Below are 19,123 nucleotides of genomic sequence, written 5' to 3'. Positions count from 1 at the left end.
AATCAGGGACCTTGGTAGCTGTCCATCTCCTCCCTCTTTTAGGACCCAGATCTTGTTGAGCCCTTACACATTGCTGCTATTTTAGCAAAGTACATTCATCACCTGAGATCTACACATGTGATTTGAGGGGTGTATAAATTTAAAAATACCAAGTGTGAGGGCAGAAATAAACAGCTGTTTGTCATTAATTTTTCAGAAGACAATCTGCAATCAAATATTTTAAATAGCTGAGAATGTTATCTTCCTCTCTGCATCAAATACTTGATCAGAAGATCATGTCTTCAAAAGTAAGGAGATGAAATGTAGCAACAAAGGCTTCAAGCTAAAAAAGTCTCCAAAAGCAAATTCACTCCTTCCACACACAAAAAAATAAATATTAAAAAATAAAATAAATTTGACCTACAGGGAGGGATTTCAAGTAGAAGAAAGCAGAATGTATTTGCTACTGAAAGGAAAGCACAGTCAGTCTCTGCCTGCCATGGCCTCACAGGTGGTCTGTGGCTCTGCAGGTTGCCCACAGGTCATGGGAGCAAACAGCCAATTCACTTGTGACCAGCCAGCACTTCAGCATATGAGGAGTGTTGAGGCATTTCTACTCAGGCCTTCACTGAGCAAGGAACACCAGTAGATTCATCCTTGGTTATGCAAGCCCTGCCAACCTGCATTATCCATGGCTATATGCCTTCCAGTACATGCTCTCCATCAGATTTTTCTTCTCTGTCCATTACATGACTATATTTTTACTCCTCTGAGAGGGAAGATGAAGAGGGAAGAAAAGGGAGGCTTAAAACTTCTAGATATGCATCAGCTGAACATCCGCTACAGCACTGGGACATCAGGAAAAACAACATAATAATGGTATAGAGGAGTCAGTGCATATAAATGAGCATCAAAGCAAGTGCAAAATCCTCGGGCTCCACAGCCAGGCTGACTAGGAAAGAATAAAATCCTACTGCAGTCTGAGCTGGGCAAAGCTGTCTGCAAAGACATCTGACAACAGCAAAAGAACAGGAAGCAGGGGGAAAAAAAAAAAAGGATATCCATTTTCAGATCTTGCTGTAAGGCTGAGAAATAAACAAACACTGAAAAAAACCCAACCAACCTACCAAAATCTTGAATGTCATTACATAGTACCTCCATGTAAGACATTTTCTGTGGGAGCAGTTGGTACCATATGGTGTCCCTACACCCAGCATCCCCCATCTGCAAATCAGGGACCTTGGTAGCTGTCCATCTCCTCCCTCTTTTAGGACCCAGATCTTGTTGAGCCCTTACACATTGCTGCTATTTTAGCAAAGTACATTCATCACCTGAGATCTACACATGTGATTTGAGGGGTGTATAAATTTAAAAATACCAAGTGTGAGGGCAGAAATAAACAGCTGTTTGTCATTAATTTTTCAGAAGACAATCTGCAATCAAATATTTTAAATAGCTGAGAATGTTATCTTCCTCTCTGCATCAAATACTTGATCAGAAGATCATGTCTTCAAAAGTAAGGAGATGAAATGTAGCAACAAAGGCTTCAAGCTAAAAAAGTCTCCAAAAGCAAATTCACTCCTTCCACACACAAAAAAATAAATATTAAAAAATAAAATAAATTTGACCTACAGGGAGGGATTTCAAGTAGAAGAAAGCAGAATGTATTTGCTACTGAAAGGAAAGCACAGTCAGTCTCTGCCTGCCATGGCCTCACAGGTGGTCTGTGGCTCTGCAGGTTGCCCACAGGTCATGGGAGCAAACAGCCAATTCACTTGTGACCAGCCAGCACTTCAGCATATGAGGAGTGTTGAGGCATTTCTACTCAGGCCTTCACTGAGCAAGGAACACCAGTAGATTCATCCTTGGTTATGCAAGCCCTGCCAACCTGCATTATCCATGGCTATATGCCTTCCAGTACATGCTCTCCATCAGATTTTTCTTCTCTGTCCATTACATGACTATATTTTTACTCCTCTGAGAGGGAAGATGAAGAGGGAAGAAAAAGGAGGCTTAAAACTTCTAGATATGCATCAGCTGAACATCCGCTACAGCACTGGGACATCAGGAAAAACAACATAATAATGGTATAGAGGAGTCAGTGCATATAAATGAGCATCAAAGCAAGTGCAAAATCCTCGGGCTCCACAGCCAGGCTGACTAGGAAAGAATAAAATCCTACTGCAGTCTGAGCTGGGCAAAGCTGTCTGCAAAGACATCTGACAACAGCAAAAGAACAGGAAGCAGGGGGAAAAAAAAAAAAGGATATCCATTTTCAGATCTTGCTGTAAGGCTGAGAAATAAACAAACACTGAAAAAAACCCAACCAACCTACCAAAATCTTGAATGTCATTACATAGTACCTCCATGTAAGACATTTTCTGTGGGAGCAGTTGGTACCATATGGTGGTTTGTGATCCGTCTGCTTATTCCACTAAGAAAGGAGAAGTATAAAAAGACCAGAGTACTATGGAAGAAGATATTCCATGAATATCAGAAAGCAAAAACTAGAACAAAAGGCAAGAAACCCTGAGTGCTTTGAATTACATGCATTTCAGCTTTTTCCCCCACTTGGTTTGCTTGAGGACCAAGCTCCAGGCACTGTCCCTGGAGGTGTTCACAAAGCAAGTAGATGTGCTGCTTTGGGCAATGGTTTAGTGGTCACGGGGGTGCAGGGCTGATGGTTGAACTTGATGATCTTGAAGGTCTTTACAACCTTGATGATTCTAAGATTCTAAACCACTTACTTACCTTCCGCTAAGACAGTAGCAAGCTACTTTAGGGCAGCGAGCACTTAATTTCCTTCAGAAGAAAGTTGTATTTCCTAGTATGTGCTGTGAAATTTTATATAACTGACAGGTTTCTAACTGAAAATTATTTCCTAACACAGATGTTAATTTACATACCTTTTTTTCATTTAGTAACAGTAGTAACTCTTAAACTGCACAAGTGTGAAGGATAGGAGTTTGAGATCCTTCAGTGAGAAGAAACAATGTTTGCATTCTTTCCCCTCCCCTTGAATAGGTAAGAAGTACGAAAAAAGAGTAGCCAGTGTTTTGTTTTTTCTTCTCCAACACTTCACTTGGAAAACCAGCTAAGCCGATAATATAAAGCTCATCTCTTTCAGTTCCACAGATTACTGTCAAGCAGCTGACAAACTTTCAATTCCTGGTATCACAGAGAGAGCATTAAGAATAGAATCAGTCCTGGGATGTACTCAGAAAAGCATAAAAACATACAGAGTAAGTAAAAAGCTGATGTCCTTGTCGAGAGATCACGAAGGAAAAAGTCCAGTGTTCTGCAACGTGTAAATCCATACACAGATGGATTTGGAAAAGCCAGATACTACATCAAATACTTGACTTTGCAGCTACTGATGTGGGGTACAGAGTGGAAGATCTTACTCCACACTCTGCCACCCTAAGATGTGGCTATTATGCTGAAATTCAACTATACAAACCATTGCCATACTTGCTTCAAACTACCCATAATTCCCATTGCAATCTACCACTGGGTTGGTCAAACCCACTGGTAGTGGGTTGACTCTGGCTGGATGCCAGGTGTCCATCTCCTCAACTGGACAAGGGAGAGAATTTGATCTATTATTTACACCCATGGAAGTATTAGAATTCATTCCACCTCTGGAAGACCCCTTCTTTCTGTTTCTGTGAAGCACTTTCGTGGTAACAAAGTTTTAAGACAAACTGCCAGATAGCATAAGGCATCCTGAATCTAGTTTCCATGTACAGGCTATAGGGCTGTCCTACTAATATTACATAATTTACCAAGAATTTCCATTTTAAATGCGCACATCACTTACAAGTGCTACTCAGAAAGCTATAAGTTTTGTTTTCACACGTTCCCCCCCAAAAAAAACCAGCCCCTACGCTGTGTAGTTCCCATTTTAATCTAATACCACCAGTTGCTTTAAGGATCATTTTAAACCCTCCAGGAACCAAAACTGAGCTTCCCTACATCAGTAGTCCACCATTCAGCTTCTCAACCTATTTCCAGCCTTCTAATTGCCTTACCTCAACATAAATCTCAGGCTCCTTATCAACCAGATCTCTGAATTTTGGGTGCTCTTGGCATATACAAATCCTCCAAGACAACGAAATTAGAAAATGGAAAAATGTAGTAGAGTTTATCTCAGAACAGTAACTGTAAAGGGATAACCCAGATCACTTTTGCTCCAGTTAGCAAAAAAAAAAAAAAGGAAAGCTACATTATCGGTCATATTATTCGTCCGATCTTGAAAAATTAATCAACTAAAAGAAATATCTTAAAGTAACATATAACAGGCACTATTATCATGGTATTCTTTAGTGATTCAGCAATCTGTCAAGTAAAATGTATGCTGTGTTCCCAGCTCTTTGCTGAAAATACGGGTCTGTGGCGACCTGCTGGAAGAAAGGGACAGCAAATTGTGCTCAGCCATTGGAAAGAGAGCAAAGGAAGACAAGCACCTACGAAATCAGCACCATTGCAAGGCATGCTGAGACTCAGACTACTTAAAAATTTAATACAATTTCTCCCTCTTTTCCAAAAAAATCTAATGCATTATGCTCCTCAATATAAACAAGCTATTATTTTGCTAGTATATCAAGCTTCAACAGTGGTGTTACTTCCCTCACTGCCTCATCTCCCTACGAAGGAGTAAAATTTAGAGCAAGCTCTCTTCTACAAATTCTGCTCCACAATACCATCCCAACAAGATCCCTCATAACACAGAAAATTCTCACACACACAAAAATAAATATTATTTTCTCCCATTGGTCACGTCGCCAACTTTTCCAGTGCATCAAAAATCAAAAGGACTCAAACACCAGAGTAATTTAAAGGATTTTTAGACATACTAGATTTCCTGCACAGAAGCTAATTATGACATAACTAGTAACATGTAAAATCCCCAAAATTATGCAATTCACTGCTGAATACTTTTGACTCAGTGAACGTCACCTGGAGTATATAAAATTTATTTTGTCATTGTTTATGTACTATTTTACAAATATTTGCACTCAATTATTTATTTCCAAAACTTCACTTTGTTAACATTTTGAAAACAGTACCTAGACTGGCTGTCTTAAATGGTTATTTTTATGTAAATACCCAGTTACATTTCATTGTCAGCTTTAGCAAGAAAGACCACAGCCAACCCTCTGTCAAAGTTCATCTTCATATAAGAGAATGCATTGATTAGCATCCATTTTCTACTTCAACTTTTTATTTTCTGACAAAGTTTTCTTTCAGGACAGGCCACTATTCAGACCTCCTAATATTTTGCTAAAGACCTAGATATTGCAATTCAATAAATTTAGTTTCTTTTGAAACAATCTCACTCTTCTGAAAACACATTTTATAATTTACAACTAAAGTAGTATATTACTTTTCAAGCTTTCTTAATTATTATTTAGTATCTGAATAAGATAGTTGGATAGAACACAAATTCTACAAGAACAGGTCATGCTACAAACTTTTGGGTTCCTCCTGTTTCACTTTCTACATGGTATTTTCTACAAGTATGTAAAAAGCCACAGGTCTATAGCACAACAGCAGATCAACTGCAGGTATTTTACCACTCTAGCAACATAGTTGGCTGCCAAGAAAACTTAGTATTGCTTCATAGTAAGAATAAAAAAATCAAAAGCCTGTAGCACAGATACCTGAAATAGAACAAGGTCGTTACAAGCAGTCTGGTGTTGTTAGAAGCAACCATTTTATCTTATTAACAACTTGGAGCCTTTCAATCAATGTAGATAAACCAGAAAAATATAAGAAAACTTAACCCCATAACAACAAACTTGGATCTGAATCTTCCAAAAAGTGCTACACACATTTATGTGGCTACATGGCAAATAAGTGAAATCCCCATTGCTATGATCTGTAATTTGGATTATACCACTAAGCCAACCACACTGGTGACTGGACTTAAAGAGTGAGACATCTTCTTGTGGGGGGGATTTTATTACGTTTTATTTAAACTAAGAGGTTTTGGATCCCAGCTGAGCCTCTGGCAAGGCAGCATGGACATGATGGAAAACAAATTTTAAAACTTTCATTTTAAACTGGCAACAGCAGCAAAGGGATTTTAAGTCTAGAGATCCAGAGCATGGACCTCCTTATTCCCATTGCTCTGCTACGACAAGGCTAATAGCACAGCTTACATTCTCCTTCCTTACATCCACTCTTCCTCATCCCGCTTAAGAGAAGCACCGTAAAAAGCAACAAGCCCATGCCTGTAGCCTGTAGCCTGTAACCTGTACGTAACTTGTGAAACACTACATAAAATCCTACATGTTAGCAAAAGGCTTACCCTCTCTTGTTTCACCATATTAGAGAAAAGGTGAAATCAGATACTGGCAAACACTATAGGTACCTTGCATTTTTATTAGTTTCAATTGTTATCACACAAGAAGGTCTGACATCCTCAACCTTCAAACCCCATTCCATAACCATTCTTTCCCACTGTTACAAGGTTCAATAAGAGTAAATCGCTCACAGTAAGGCAGCAGCAGCTGGTATCAGATCTGCCTGGCATCAGTTTACCCTGCCCAATCATCTCTTGAAATAACCAAATGATATTTGCATCATGCTTCACAGCCCACTAGAACAGCAAAGACAATGAGTTACTGAATCAAGCTACACTAACACCACGGACTGTTGCCTGGATATCCCAAAGAGAACACAGGCTGGATGAAAACCCAGCTCAACTTAGTAACACTGAAAATGTTCTCAGACTTGGCCAACACTCATAGCCAGCTTGACAACTTATTCTACAACAATTCTGCATCTATTTCTGCCTACTGCAATAAGCTAACCATTATGAAAACCTGGCTAACGCGGATGCCGCTCTTCATGGAAACCTTTCAAAGCACACATGCCCAACACATGCTTCATGTTTCGTTACAGCCTCTCATAGGACTCATGTTTCTTGGTGGACCATCAACCTTCTCCAATAATCACATACATGTTTTTCAAGAGGCATAGCTTAATGAGAACAGCATTCAACAGCAAGCCTTAAGCTCGTGAAAAAGCCACTGAAACCTATGAGAGTCAGCCTGGACAAAAGGATGCCACCAGAGGCAAATGTATAGAAACAGACATGTGCTAAAGTGCATGATTTTTGCAACTGGCTTTCACATTTTCATTTCAGCCACTATGAATTTCCATCTTCACTTGCACACACCTTTCAGGGAGTGGAAATGCTTCTGTGATAGGGTATCGCCTCACAGTCACTTCATAGGATAAGGTACTCTACATCAGCAGTGGAAAACAAACTATTCCTTGTTGAATGCATAAGGGATGTAATTTTTGCCAGAGTTCAAGGACTTGAGTCTATCAGGTTTTCCCTGAAAAAGACCTGCAAGGCAGCACACACACAATAAGCAGAGTGTTTCTTAACCTGTTATTAATCAGACAGCATAAATCCTAGGCTTTGATTTCAAATCTGTTAAGATATGGTGTGACTGCAGTTTCAATAGGATATATTTCTCTATTCAACTGCAGACTCCAGAGATGCAAAAAAAATATGTATCTGACACTTTAAAAAACTGTTGCATAAAAGCCAAGGTTTTTTTGAGAGTGAGAGCACACACATGCATGGAGAGAGGCATTAAGTATCTCCCCGAAAGTCATCCAAAAATCTTATCCAAACAAGTAACCTTTTTGAAGTTCTTCAGAGATCATCATCCAACAATCCAACTGTCATGTTCAAGTTCATGGTAATCTTATTCAATAATAGAAACAAAGGAGCTCAGGAAATAAAATAAATTTTATAAAAGATTTTTAAAATCTAAGATTCACCTCCAATACAATTCAAATGGATGACAGAACTAGTAACCCTTTCTGGTGCATGAAAGGCAAACACACACATCCTTAAATGAAGTCAGTGGATTTTTCTACCTCGGTTTTTCCATCTAAAAACTTAGTGTGAAGTCAGAATGTGTCTGCATCCTGTTCTTGCAATATACTTGCAAGTCATCTAATCACTTCACATAGCAGTTTTATTCAGAGCATTCCTGAACCATAACACATTTACTGAAGTAACAACCATTTTACAAGGTTGGATTAAAAAAAGCAAATGAAAACTATTCAGATGCCTGTTGACGCTTCATGAAAAAAAACAAAGGTATACTAATCCAGGTAGAAATAATCGCAATGGCATATTCCCTAAACAAAAACTAGGCAGGCAAAATCTTGCAGATTAATAATGTAAGCAACAGTATGCAAAGGAACAAAGTATGCTGATGCTTGTACATGTTTTTTTCCCTGCAGATTATTCCAATATTATTCCTGTCTTTGCCAAAAATAATTTAAAAATTAACTGCCTCATTCCCTACTAATAACCTGTATATCATGCAAAAAGTTACATGCGAATGCCAAGGAAAGGAAGAGCACTGTGGCTGACACACCCTTGCCCATGTAAGCCTGCAAATTAAGTCTACATACAGACTATCACTAAAAGGTGCTGGGTTTTTACATCTACCTACTGAAGTACAACATTCACACTGCAGAGTTTTCATCTTTTTCTCTTCTCCTTTTTAAATGGAAATGAAATGGGATGGAAGAAGTAGGGGGAAGAAAATCAGAAGTTCAGAAGGTCTAAGTAAAACATTCAAGGGATTCACAAAGTATGCCTCATGAGCCACATTAGTAGCACCTAATTATTTATTACTAATGTATTCTGAGTATATGTCAGTAAAGGTCTGGGTAGAGTCTTCTGTGTACCTCACCACAAGGCAATGATTTTTGCCAAGAGACAATGAATCACTTTCACATGCTGTGAAATGCAGCAAGTTAAAATGGGGGAACATTTGTTCCATTTGTCCTTTTAGGCAGTTTCTGTGCAAGCAAATACCAGAAGCTAGAAAATGAGAATCCCTTCCCCACTCCCTTCCATTCTTTTCTGAATCATCATGCTGGTTATTTCTCAGTTGTCAATGGTTCAATTTCCACACATTAACAGAATACACTTCTAACAGCCCCTAAAATATTTGAGAGCTGACTGCTGCCTTCACAGTTAGTGTCCATTTTACAAGAGCTGTCCTTAATCATGATCAAAGCTGTGTCCCTTCTCACTTCAAAAGCTCAACCCATATAAAATTGTCTACAGGAGGAAGTTTATCCTGTCATTCTGTGAAACACTGATGGCATGGTCAGTTAAATCTCCACCTTGTATTTTTGCATTAAAAACCCACAAACTTTATGAGTTGACAAATGGTGAAGAGATTTGCATGAGAAGTGCTATTTTAACAGTAATATTGCTTGAAACAGAACCAGAAGGCTTCTTTCCTCACTTCTTGTCAACCTGCATCACATTCTTCTGCAGAGATTATATCACTTGACCAATGCTTTCCAGTTCCTAGGTTAAATGTTTCCCACTGCTGTCAGTAGCTCTCAGACTCTGCATACACATTCCTCCCAGGCACCAGGTAACTTCTAATCTTGCGGTTTTGCCATGACCAGCACTTCGAAGTGCATTTAAAACTTCCTCATTTAAAAATTTGGAAAAACAGATGCCTTGAAATATCCAAAATTTTTAAAAACAAACAAAAACCAGCAGAAAGATCAACTGAAAACCTGCAGGGCAAGAGAGCAAGGAAGAAAGTAAAATAAATTGATCTCCCCAGTTGGGTTACTCGATGCTTCCACCTCTCTGGTGGAAGGGTTCTCCCTTCCACACTGTGGGACCCACAGTTTTGGTTCCAGGAAAAGAGTGCCAGACTGAGCTCATTAGAAGAATTCCACAGACACAGAACAAAAGTAAAGGGCACCTGCACAATCACACAAAGACTCTGACTTACAGAATGAAAAAAAAGAGCTCTTTTTTTTTTTTTTCATTATTAAAATTATCAAAAATCTGACTTAAAAAGTTTGGAAAAAAACAGTGTTAATAATTTTTCATGAACTTCACCCTTCTACTCAAAATCATTCTCTAATACCTTGAGTGGGGAAAAAAAAATCTTATCTTCTTATGATTTTCCAAAATAATTGATGATACTAAAAAGGTAACAACCTGAAGAATAGATTTTCCAAAGTGACACAGAACACATTTTTAAAGCAGTGTCCTACTGGCCTAATTGGCTAATTGCACTATTTCTCAGGACATGACCAGTTTAATCAGACTCAGCAAGAACTATTTTAAAATTGCCCTACTTTGCAGTAGGGCATGCATGTGTGTGTGTAAGTATAAGTACATAAAAATAAATTCAACTTTGCATCGATCAATATCCTCCTTTGGGTCTCTCTGCTTTTTGCAAGTTTTCAATCAGCATCGTATTTGGCAAGAGCTTCTTCTTGACTTGACATACACGTTCTTATATAGAACACTTTGCCCTCAGGCCGCTAATTTCTACATATGAACTCCACTTCATAAACAGGTTTTGCATTGATTGCTGAGCCATCAACGCTTTTGCCAGTAAGCACAATTACTGAGCAGTAAATGTGAAATAAATTACTATTTTGCTGTACTGCTGTGGTCTTAACCCTGGCAGAAGTCACTGTTTTTACAATACATTACCAAAGATCCTGTGCAACTCACAGATTTGCAGTGGTTTAAGCTGTTAGTTCCCAACTGGAGGCTAAATTAGAGACACCTATTTTTACCAGAAGCAGGTTATTACTTTAGTCAGTGGTAAAACACACACACATCCCCACACGCCAAGCCCAAAGACAGAAGAATTCCCACAGAATAAAAAGAGTGTGAGCTTGCCTATACAAATCTACTTTGTGTTTACCACAGAGGAGGAGCATGCAAATTTGCTGTGGATAAGGAAGTGCAGAAAGTTCACAGCTTTTACTAATTACCCAGCACCAACTCACTCAGCTGCCTGCACGCTCTGGGCAATTACACTGCAATTCTACATCCATTTGCAAGCTGCACCAGCAGAGTGATGGTGGTGTTTGAGGTTTGGATCCTCAAATTGATACTTTTTTTCACAATAGGAGTTGAAATTGGAGCGCTACAGCGCTTTTAGGCAGCCCTACCTGAAGCCCTGCAGACGATTTGTTTACAGAGAAAAGAAGGGATTTCCTCCTCACAAATTGAAGAGAAACATTTTCAAGCATCAAGAGCTGCTCACTTAGCTTATAACCTCATAATCAATGAGGAGGGCAGAGTGCAAACACAGCTATTAAGGAACTTCAATGTTAATAAAATTAAAAGTTTTCCAATAAAACATCTGGCATCAGCTGTTTCTATAACCTGGTTTTATTTAAGTTTCCACTCTAAAATATTGGACTCCTCAGCTATTTCAACATGTAAAACTAGATGCCAAATTAGACTATCTTAAAAAAAGGTTATCCTAAGAAAAATGCTGCTAATTATGCACAGACGTTTTGATTTGGTGCTGTATTTGGTACATACTGAGCTGAGAGAGAGCTAAGCACAACAGTGTTTGCAATACATTTTCCAATGCAATACACTTTGCAATGGAAATAATTTTTGAAGAACAGCACTCTTACTGCATTTATTTGCCAGCAATAATCACTACAATTTAAAAAAGGGCAAAAAAAGCATGCGAGTCTTCAAATATTTCCACAGATACCTTTGTACAGATGTAGATTTTCCCCTCGACAACAAAGAGTTGTGAGTCAGCTCTGGGGCAAAGTGGGAGAGAAGACGACACAGCTGTTTCAGTACTGACAACCACAAGCTACAAAAAGTTGAGTCAAGTGCTCAAAAAAATAACTCAAAAGAAAAACACCATCACCAAACAAAAACCACCCACAAATAAACGCACCAGGACAAAACCAGACTGCAGAGTATTTCAGTGCTTGGGCTTCGAGGTGCTGTCCCAGACTCCAAGAGCTGCATAAGCTTTTGACGCTATTCCCAGATGCACGCAGTAAGATTACTGGGTCCCTTCACATTTCACAAGCATCAATTCCAAGGGCTGCCTATGACCTGCCCTGGTCAGGTCTACCAGTCCAAGGCTCCTACTCCCCCAAAACCACACAGAAGAGGAAAAGCTCATGAAGCAATGACCTGCCCCCTTGCCTAAGCTTGGGGAGTGCCACTATGGATGTTGGTCCTTTTCAGTTGGAAGAAAAGGAGCATGGCCCAACTTGGAAGACTGGGGCTACTGGGAGATGAGCAAAAACAACTCTGCTTGCCTTTGAAGGGCATGTCAGCACATCAGTGAAAGGCTACACACTATCTCAACTTTTCCTGTAGGCTACTTGCCTGAAGGTTCTCCACCTAGACTTGAATAAAACTGTAAGGTGCATTGATTGCAGCCCCATTTGATGTCCCCAGGTGTCAACTACAGACCACAGATACTTGTGGTCACTGTGGTGGTTTGTGTGCTTAAAGCCACCCTCCAGCTCCCTCCTGTTAGCCCACCAAAGCAGGTGACCATATGTTACTTCCACAAGCCCACACGGATCTTGTATTTTGTGTCTTTTGCTGTGAGCAAAGCCGTTTGCAGTCTCTGATCTAGATATATGCAGAACAGATTTACTTCCACACCATAAAGCCATCTTTAAAGCCAAGAGTACCTGAGAAAACAAGCTCTGGTCTGCAGTAAAATGTATTCAAGTTTGCTATTTTTTATTCAGAAGCTTATTTTCTAAATATATTTTATATTTATACAGCAGTATTGATTCCTTGACTACAAAAGTAGTAGCGTTTTACTACTGGTAGGAAAGTTTAATTTTATTTTCTTCACAAGACACCTTGTCAGGAAATCCTTATCTCTTAACTGATCAATACTTGTGTGGTGGAAGACTGAAGTGTTAATAGCCTCCATCCTACTTCTAGCGCACATATTTTAAAGTCACATGTCTCATTTCTCAAGCTCTATGAAATACATGTACGTTTGCTTAATTCTTGATTACATGCTCTGGAAGCATGAGCACTCAGAGATGCCTTGGCTGGTATTCTCTGGCAGGGAAAGTGTATGGGACCTGTTATTTCATTTTGGAGCCTGACAGGGCCTGTTAAATTATGCCCATGAAAAGAACCTAAGCAATAATATGGTAAAAAATACATAAACTTCTTTCTCGCTCTATAAAATCACAAGTAAGCAAAGTAAAACAGCATTATCTGTCATGGGCACCTCAACAAAACAACCAGCTCACCTAAACTACCTCAATGTTACCTCCTCACACAATTCAGAACCCACAAAGTAATTTGTGTTGGGAGCAAGAAAACAACAAAAAACCAAACAACCAACCCCAAAACAAAACCAATAAGCAACCAAACTATGGATACATCCCAGACTTGAAAAGAAAGGTAGTTTTCCTACACGCTCTTACTGACCTGTTTCCCAGCTGTGACACTTTCTGCAGGGCCAGACTCATTGCTTGACCAGCTGTTCATCCCAACTGTAAAAAAACCACCCCATATAAAAATGACCTTATTCTCCTGAATCCCGCAACTATTCCCAACTGTGCAAATGGCAGCAGTGAGAATTGTAGACACAGGAAAACTGTCCTTGTCCGCATTTTGCTCAGTTAGCACTATGGACTAAGAGGGAACGTTTGTTGGGTTTTCTTTCTCTTTCTTGGGTTTCCTCTAAAACAGAAGTTTAGATTCTCCTGGGGTAGACAGCAACTACCAAAAGCCTTTCTTTATTATATTTAGTAACAGAAAAGGATTATTTTGAAACTGTGTATGAGTGCATGTATTTCTTGTACTTCTTATTTACAGATACACATCATAGACATCCAGACTAAACACCACCACCATCTTCTTCTTTCCTCTTGAAGAAAAATCCTTCTCATTTTTCACTATGCTCATCTAATCCTTCCAAGAGAATACAAATACCTGCATCCTCTTGCACCAATAAAAATTTGCAAGGTTGTGTTTCCTGCATGGTTTGTTTATTTATTTCTAAGTCTCCTTTCATCAGTAAGTTTAAAAACACACAATGTTCATAGCTTTGCCAGGGCAAACAGGAATATTTGACAAAAAGATGTTGAAAACAGAGAGACTGCAGGATGCTCTGGTCACTCCTAATAGGCATTTACACAGTTTAGGATCTAAAATTTTAAAAATGCCACAAATATCCAGCTACTAAATCCTTCATTCAGAGTTCAGCAAGCTTCAGTGACCCTGATGAGCACAGCAACCTCAGCACAGCAGAGGGGCAGGTCCTGAGATAGCCTAATCTCAGAAAATTAAAAGCTTTGAAGATTAAGAGCAGGACCTTGAAATGACCCAAAGAGAAAGAAAGAGACTAAGCGGTTTCTGTGGCCAGTCCCTCCCAGACAGCACGCAGCTGCTAAGCCCTCAAGGCCCACAGCCAGAAGCTCCATCTCGGGAGCACTCTAGGTCAGCACCTTGGTCTCTGTAAGGGCAAAAGATGAGAGCTGAAAGGCCCCAAAATGGAGTTTAGTTTGCTAGAAATCTGGGATGCAGTGAGACATTACTGACTGCATTTGCTGCCCTATGTCTAGAGTACACCTTTTTTCTCAATAACATCACACAAGTTGCTTTTACCCTGAAGTGACAAATCATATGGAAAAACTTTTGCACAAATTTCTAAAGTTCTGGTTGCTTATTTTCTTCCAGTTCTCCCACAAAATATGGACAAAAATGGAATGCAGAAATCCAGCTAAATCCTCACCAGTACTAAAGACACCAAGTTCACTGCATCTCACTGGCTAAATTCCTGCTTTACACCCCTGGATTCTCCTTACCTTTTTCACAGCACCATAAATCACTGGTTTGATTTCAGTTCCCAAAAATGTCAGTTCTTTTCCTGTCCAAGTCAGGTGTCCCCCTTTCTTCATTTTCTTCCTCACCAGTACCTGCTTGTCCTCTAGCCAGTTACTCCTAAATGCAATGGTTTGTACACAACTGACCTGCAGCAGAGGTAAATGCTAGGATTTCAGGGCTCCAACCTAGAAGTTATTGGGCATATGCGTGTAGATATGGAACCAAAACCCCTCAACCTCATGATAATCAAGCTGCACTCCAGGTTAAACGCAAGCTAGGATTATGTATACCAGTTGTACCTACAGGCATCTCAAAATAGGTGCTGAGGGGAGTATCCCTCCAGGCACTCATCCCCTCTTCCCTCTGCAGCAGGACACATGAGCCTGTTCCCCAGTGTTGTACCTAAGAGCTGATCCTGTATTGCACCTAAGGCAGGCAGGTGAAATGTGAAAACATGGCACTTCCTACTGACCCATAATTACCAGAGGGACAACTTCAGAGAGCAGGACAAAGACCGGTGACAGTGGGGGCTACCTACATGACAACAACAGACACAAGTTATTCTTATTTATTTCACAAAACTATTTTCAAAAGGTAATTACAATAATAATTTGTAGCTCAAGTGTTTGTGATGCACCTTAGTACACAGTTTCATATTTCCCTGCCCATCTTTGCAGAGGAATGAAGGACAATGGAAGAAGCAATTACCCACCTGAAAACAGGTTGAGTCATTAGGAGGCCTGTGTGCACATGCAAAGTACACAAAAAACATAATGTGGTTTTTCAGCTCAAAAAAAACCAGTAAACATGCAACTCTAACCATCACAATTAGGTCCACATATTTTGGGTTCTCTCCTAGGAGAAATGCCACATAGAAAACTAGCATGATGTTTCAGGAACAATTAATACAGTTGACTTTTTGTGCCCAAAGGAAGCAGAAATTAAAGGTGGAAGGTAGCTTGCCATTTCAAGTGCAAAGTCTGGCAGAAAAAGCACCAACGAGTCTCTGGCTTGCCAAATTTTTCAGCAATGCCACTGTGGGGTGTCAACAGCAATGAAGTTGAAATTATTAGAACTATAACACACATCAACGGAAATGAAAGAAAATGTGACAAACTCACACATACTATGAAAAATTATCAAAAGAGAAAGGTTTTTTCTTCATCTATAATTAAATGAAATGCTGTTCTTCACAGCATTTTTTATTACTGTGGTATAAAACTGAACACTAGAACAATTTCCACACTCAACACTCCTATTGCATAGGAAGGGATGCTCAGTTCAGATGTATTGGCTACTCTTCCTATTGAAGAACCCTCTTCTAACTAATTTAAATTCTAATAGAACAGTTTCTTTACCCTTCAATAGTTATAAAAACATGCACAAAATTGGTATGAAGATGTGTACACAAACACACACGACTACATGTAACATCCTTTAAAATTATTTTTTACATAAAATCACCTTCAGAGGGACAGTTTAAATTTGTAGGAATCATTCAAACAAAGGCAAGACAGCTATCACAAAAAGCAGAGAAAACAGTATAAGCAAAAGGTCTGTGCTTCTTACAGTTAAAAAACCCTGACCAATTCAGAATGCAGCTAATTTCCTTTTGGCACAGCAACATTACTCACACGCAAGAAGCCCAAGCCAAGTGCACCCATAAAATTAATTACAATAATCCAGTCCAATATAGCAATCAGCAAGGCAAAAATAGCCCTAGACTGTCTGCTCATTTTTTATCTTCGAAAAGTAATCACCTAAAAGGCCCAAAAGAAATAATCTTTGAAAAAGCATATTTTATACATGCATTCATATTGACACATACTGATGCTAACGTTTGCTTTCATTTTCAGTTGTCAGAGATGGTTTATGAAAAGCCATGTCACAGCAATCCATGTGAGCCAGCAATAATTGAAAAATAAAGGCAAGAGGAAAATATGCAACAAACAAAACACACATACACACATCCCCCAGTCTAACTAAATCAACACCCGGAGTAAGAAAGAAATCCATACAGGTCTTTTCTCTAAGAATGTAAAAGAAGGAATTAAACTCCTAAGTGACAAAGAAACTGAGGTTGTAAGTTCAGAGGCATGACCCCAAAACAATCTTCTACACCAACTGTTATGAGAGAAAGATCTGACTTCTCAGTACCAACCACCCACATTTATCAAGTTCCAAAGAACTATTACAATGTATTCTAGTAGTCAAGACATTCATCTTGATAGATTTCTCACAGTATGCCTTCTTCTTTTGGAGAAACCATACAAGTGAACATAGAGGAGTCATAAAATTATTAATCACAGAAAACAGGGAGACGTGTTTACAGAGGGAATAATTTTATCTTTTCTGTTCCTGTGCTGACCTGAATGTACCAAGTTAACCACACACTCAGAGAGCCTTAATGTTTCTGGACAAATAAGCATACTTATCTTATTTTCATAAACATTTACTTACCCAGCATCCTCCTGGAAGCCTTCCAGTTCATCTCTTTGTTCTGCTAGGGTGGACTCTAGATCCAGATAGGTACCATTGTGAGACAATTGCAGGGTGCAGTCATCAAGCTGTAGAACAAAGTTCAGATCATTAGATTACAGTAGTCATTCTCTTTAATGTATCTTGAACATTGCCTTCCTATTTTCTGGGTCCCTGGGTAAGATTTCCCTAAAATAAACCATACGTAGGGAGTGGATAAGAAAATGGGTGCTGTTCTACAATTTGTGGAATCTCAAGTCCATATTCACTACACCACGCTTGGTCACAACAATATCAGTGCAACTAAAAAACACAGAAATGTATTTATTTGAGCATACAGAAAGTTTAGTTGGAAGTTTTTATCACAGTATCTTTAGAATCCTATAAGGACAGGTAATTTAATTTAAATATATATCTAGGATATGAATGACCGTTCTCTGTTCTTACATCACATTTAAGTAGAGCTTCTGGGCCTCTGTATGGAGCTGAAAGGAAGAAGCAGACGTTCTGTGAGCCACTTAATGTCCCCCTATGAGGAGGGATACAACCAAGGGACAGTGCAAGGCGTGGCAGCCAAGAGTTGGGGTCCTGCAGTGACAGGGAGTGCAGGCAACCAAGACACAGATTTTCTGGTGTTGTTATTTTAGAGTCACGTGCTAACTGGCCTCAGAGGTTGCAGGGAAGACATTCCTAAGCACCAGGGGGAAGTACCGGATATGAACCAACCTCCAACAAAGGTATCGAGGCAACCGAGGACCAGGCCTAAAAGCAGGAACCTGCCTGCAATGACACTGAAGGGGGAGAGAGCAATTATTAAAGCTTCTATATCCATCCTGTCTTCCCTCACCTTCAAGTCTTCCATCAACTGTTACAGCTATGCTAGATTTGATCAAACTTAGAAAAGGAATTTTCTGGGTTTTTTACGCAAAGCTCATCACAAGAGAAGGTCTAGAAAGATCCATCTCAAAACTCTTGCTAACTTATTGCACAGGAATACAAAATAATTACTGAATTGAGAGGAGTAACTGAAGAAGTCTGAGGGAAGAGCTAGAAAGTAACATGAGCTCCTTTCTCACCATTAGATAGCCCAGTGTCAAATCACAAGGAATGAGGAAAAAAGCTTTCCCAGGGCAGGGAAACAAGAAAACATTTACCAAAGGGCAGGTGAACATATGGGGTTGCCCTGCCTCCCTACTAGGGTGTAAGTGACTAGAAAGAAACCAACCCAGAAGAACAGAGACTGTCATCACTGACATCATCTGGACAGGCTGCTACGAACCTTTGCCCGTCAACACTGTCCTGGGGGTCCTTTTGTAACTGGTTACAAATTGACAAATAATGTAAGCCTCAGATCATGGTGCTACTAGGTACCAAATCTAGTGGTAACAGTGAAGCAGTCTCAGACTGATCTGCCCAATATAAGATGTTTCATTCCTCTAGATTTGGCAAAACAAACTCACAGGTTCTTTTCATGCCTGTATCTATCAAAAAGGCAACCATGACAATGGTGTAAATGTGCATCCCTGCTGCAAAAGCCACCTTGGGAAGAGGAGAACATTTAACACCATACCAGTTTTCTGCCACAGGTGGTAGCCACCAACTCTCTGAATGGATAAGCAAGGGTCTAAACAGTCAATTAATCAAGGAAAGGAAATCACAACCATGAATTTTTCGTTCTGCTCTTTTTAACACTAGGAAAGAAAATCAATGAGAATCCTTCTCTGAAGAATTACATCTTAACTTCCCCTCAAAGTTATGGGCTCCCAGTAGCTGTTCCAGAAAGCATGATAAAGCAACAGCCACATTTCTTATCTGGCAATCCATTAAAGAAAACATTTCCTAGCACTGATTTATATAGGCAATAACATAATACAATCAGTCTTCGATTAATCCAAATTAGTTGCACCGGAAAAAGTGCAGAAGGACACATTTACAATTAGAAAGTGACACTTGGCACCATTTGCAATCTGAGATAAAGATTCATTCTCTGAAGAAAGGGAAAGA

General features: G+C 39.4%; 1 protein-coding gene across 1 annotated transcript in view; it reads right to left on the bottom strand.

Moving 5' to 3' along the window:
- FHOD3 (formin homology 2 domain containing 3) overlaps positions 1 to 17,208 on the bottom strand; it is a 341,206-nt gene extending 323,998 nt beyond the window's left edge. Inside the window, exon 1 of the mRNA XM_010008354.1 lies at positions 17,102 to 17,208. The gene's annotated coding sequence lies outside the window, so the exon portion shown is untranslated. The remainder of the gene's footprint in view (positions 1 to 17,101) is intronic.
- Between the last annotated feature and the right edge of the window lie 1,915 nt (positions 17,209 to 19,123).

This window comes from Chaetura pelagica, unplaced genomic scaffold (assembly GCF_000747805.2).
Source record: "Chaetura pelagica isolate M959 unplaced genomic scaffold, ChaPel_1.0 scaffold71, whole genome shotgun sequence".
In the NCBI taxonomy this organism is placed as follows: domain Eukaryota; kingdom Metazoa; phylum Chordata; class Aves; order Apodiformes; family Apodidae; genus Chaetura; species Chaetura pelagica.
Note: the sequence above shows the minus strand (reverse complement) of the source record. Positions and strands in the feature narration are given on the sequence as shown.